Source organism: Pseudorca crassidens, chromosome 1 (assembly GCF_039906515.1).
Source record: "Pseudorca crassidens isolate mPseCra1 chromosome 1, mPseCra1.hap1, whole genome shotgun sequence".
NCBI classification, from domain to species: domain Eukaryota; kingdom Metazoa; phylum Chordata; class Mammalia; order Artiodactyla; family Delphinidae; genus Pseudorca; species Pseudorca crassidens.
In genome coordinates this window covers 198,531,298-198,535,508 of record NC_090296.1, presented here as the reverse complement: position 1 = coordinate 198,535,508, position 4,211 = coordinate 198,531,298, and positions in this window count along the sequence as shown.

The following is a 4,211-nucleotide window of genomic DNA, read 5'->3' as shown; positions in this document are numbered from 1 at the left end:
GCCCGTGAGCTCCCGCCTTCCAATCCAGCTGGCTTCATGCAAGTCTAGCACAGAGTCACCTGCTCCTTGCTCCACGTACCAACTTCCACCCCACGCTGGCCACCATGAGAAGACAGCAAAGCCTTCTCTCCTGTGTGGGTGACTCTGTGCCCTGTGTTCTCTGCCCAGTAATCTGGGAGCAATGCATTTCTCGTACGTTTAAGGCACTTCATACTTTAAAAGTGTTTTCAATCTCTTAATTCATTATATCGTAAACATAAAAATGATTCACTAGGACAGAAACGTCTTCTTATTTAATAGACAAGGGAAACTGAAACACGAAAGCTCAGGGGTGACTCAGGAGTCTGGCAGCTTCATGTGTGACACTGACTCAGCTCATAAACTTGTTAGCATAGTGCTAATCTCGAAAGGTTGCTGCAGAAGACATCTTCCCAGAGAACTTCTGCAATCTTCCTGGAGTGGCTCTTTTACTTTGCTCACAAGAAGCTTTCTGTTTTGATGCCTTCAAGTGAGTGACAGCAGAAGAGAGGGAACGGGTGTATTTTCATGCCACTGAGTCTGATGACAAGTAATTGGTTCCACAGGTGCTGTTTTCCTTGACCTTTCTCCACGTGGAGCTCTCAGGAAATTCTATTACTATCGATCCCCTCCAGTTTTAATGCGGTAATGACGTCGTTTCCATCCGCAAGGGAAATGATTACGTGCCCTCCGCACTGTGTGAATACATAGGTACAGATTTACATACATACACTTGTTGTCCTAGTAGAGTTCTCAATACAGTTAACATGGTCTGTGAATGTCTTTCCAAAGCCCCTTCTAGGTGCATCCAACAGCATACTGTAAATCAGACTTTTCTTGTTCACTTGTTTGTTGGTATTTGGTTTTTTTTTATATAAATTTATTTATTTTTGGCTGCGTTGGGTCTCCATTGCTGCATGCAGGCTTTCTCTACTTGCAGCGAGCGGGGGCTACTCTTCGTTGTGGTGCAAGGGCTTCTCATTGTGGTGGCTTCTCTTGTTGTGAAGCACAGGCCCCAGAGCGTGTGGGCTTCAGTAGTTGTGGTGTGCGGGCTCAGTAGCTGTGGCTTGCGGGCTCTAGAACACAGGCTCAGTGGTTGCGGCGCATGAGCTTAGTTGCTCTGCTGCATGTGGGATCTTCCTGGACCAGGGCTCGAACTCGTGTCCCCTGCATTGGCAGGAGGATTCTTAACCACTGTGCCACCAGGGAAGTCCTGGTATTTGGTTTTAACGTGCTGAGTATTCTGAATTACACAAAAGAGATTCCTAGAGAAGAGGTTTCTTCTCTTTCTGTTTTCTCTCCCCCAACCACACCCCTACCTTGTGAAGAGCTCTTTTTCAATGTAAGAAGTCAAAAGCTTCCTGTGTTATTCTTTGGATGTCTCCCCTCAACGTTCAGACATTTGTCTGGGCCAGAAGAAGAGTTGAGGGGGCTCCCTCCAGACTGGCAGCCAGCTTTCAAAGTCTCCCCTTTCCAAGTAGAGAAATAAATTAAAGCTGACACTAGGAGTGTGTGAACGCCCACTGCCTTTCGATTTGGCTCTCGCATGCTTATTTATTTTTGCTCCATGGCAAAAAGATTTATGACCCCTAATTATAAATTCTGACACTCTTGTGCTACGTGGATGCACTTAGATTAATTTTCACTTTCTGATGGCTTTGAAGAGCTTTCCTTTTCAATTCTAAACCCTCAAGGGCAACAAGGGTCCCTTTTGAAAGAGGGTCTGGCAGGTGCCACTGCCTTCAAAGGCTATGTTTTCATGGCTTGGGCTTAATCAGGGCCCAGGGATTGATGGATGGGTAGTAACCTCGGCCACTGCTTTATTTACTTTCTTGGTCCTCTTCTCTTTTAGAGAATTGACGTGAATATGTGAAAAATGTGCTTCTAAATAAAAGCTGGCAAGCAGAGTGTCAGCCTGGAAATAACCTTTTTCAGACATTTCAGGAAAACAAGAATACTTCAGTATTTGAAATTTTAAAAAGATAACAGCTGATGGGTGATTTGGCTATGAGCATGGTGATTTTGCAAAACAGAAAAACTGACGTGAACTTCATGAGCAATACATCTGAACCAACATAGGATGATGTAAGACCTTTTGGTTTCCTTCTGTGAATGCACAGCTTATGGCATTTCTTCAAAAGTAAGCAAGGAAAGAGGTTGGTCTGATGGGTGGCGCAACAGCTGTAGAACTTGGAATCAGCCCAAGTCCCAAGGGTTGCAGGAAGAATAGAGGTTCACCCTGTAGGGTTAGGGGTGCAGTAAAGGACTTGAGCACCATCTGAAAATCCAGGCATATTCTGGAACCCGGGCAGGATTCTCAGCTCCTCCCTTCCTCCCTCCCCACCCAGGCCCGACTTCCATTTACACCTTTTTGGTGTGTGCACCCGATTCTTGGGGCATGGGGTGGTAGTGGCGGCACTGATGGCTCTAGAGTGTCACCTCTCACACTGGGAAGCAGGGCACCCTGAGGGCAGCATCAACGTTGTCAGGTCAACGTGTCAGAGGGTTGGATTTTTTTTTTTTTTAATCAGAACACTGTTAGGGGAAAGCAAAATAGCTTAATTGATAAAATATTTTGAAACATTATAATTTCTAAATTTCATTTTAGTTAGCTAATTAAACGATAGAAACCTGCTTCTCGCAGCTCTGGGAGCTGGAAGGCTGAGATCAGGGCGGCAGCACAGCAGCAGACTTCTCCTCACATGGCGCAACGGGCTAGCGATTTCTCTGGCGCCTCCTGTGTAAGAGCGCTGACTCCATGCGTGAGGGCTCCACCCTAATGATTTAAGCACCTCACAAAGCCCGCCCCCCCAATGCCATTCCCTTTGGGGGTCAGAATTACCACATATGAATTTTGGGGAGACACAAACACTTCCGAGCACAGCACCCACCCAAATCGTACTCATTCTTCAAGACCAGAGTACCACCTACCTCCTCCTGACGCCCTTGTGAACGAACTCTGGTCACCAGGGGCTCCCTCCACGGAACTGGGAGCGCATGGGATTCCCTCGGAAGAGCACGCCTTTAATGGAAGCTGCAGACATTTCTTTTCAGACTTTCCATATGTCTCCTCTTAAAAGCTCCAGAGGCAGCCGGTCCTTTCATTACCTGAGAACCTTCCGGGCGGCAGCTTCCATGAGGTGGGCACTGCCCCAGGAGGCGGGGCATGGACCTCCAACTGGCTCCCACTTTTGCCACGTACCGAAGCCTCGCTTGCGGTAATCTCTAAATTTCAAAACAGGCCTTGGCGTGTCATGGATCAGGAAGGTAAATCCACGTTAACACGTAGTACAGTCTCAGCCTGAAGTGAACGGGCTGCTTTCCCGGGGGGCGCCCTCACTCGCTCCGGGGGGTGGCAGCGCTCTTCTTTCCTGAGAGGCAGTGCTGTGTGTCTGCAGCCTGTTCGGCACGTGAGCGGCGGGCAGGCAAGCGAAGCTCCGTCGGCGTCCCCCGTCGCCCGCGTGACCCCCTGAACCAGCGCTCCCGTTCCCGCCCGAACTGTCCCCAGCCCGTCCGTGCAAGAGTCGTCTTCCGCGAAACCGGTCCCTGGGGCCAAAGAGGTTGGTGGCCGCTGGTCTAGGACACTTGCTGTGGCTGCCCACCAGCCCGGCTGGGTGAACCGGGCTGAAATGAGCTTCCTCGCTGAGGAAGGTCACTCCGTTTGCCAACATCGGTAAAGCCGGCCTTCCTGGAACTGGAGAGGCCACTCTTCCCCCTCTTCCTCCCCACGTGCTCCGTCCTAAGCTTTACTGCCAAGCCGCGGTGGGGAGCCTGTCGCCGCAACGGGCTGCCGGCTTCCTGGAGGGTCGCTCCAGCCCTCAGGGTTTCTGCCCGGCTTGTCCAGGGGTCCCTTCGGACGAAGCGAGGGGCTGCCACGGGGGGACGTCCGAAGACCCCGCTCACCAGAGCAGGAAGCCCGACGTCGTGAGTCGTCGCCGCCCGAACTGGGGTGTTCCTGTTCTCATCACACGTTCCCGCGAACCCGGCAGGCGGGTCAGCGATGCTCTTCAGGCGCCAGCTGAGGCCGGCGGCGTCCTGCTCCCTGCAAGCCCGCCGGTGACGTCCCAGGACTCGGGACAAACCCAGGTCCTCGTCGCGGCCCGCGCGACCCACGGGACCGGCCTCCCTCCGGGCCGCCTGCAGAGGCCCGCCTCCCTCTTCCCCGTCTGCGCGGCGTCGCGGGGCTGCCGAAC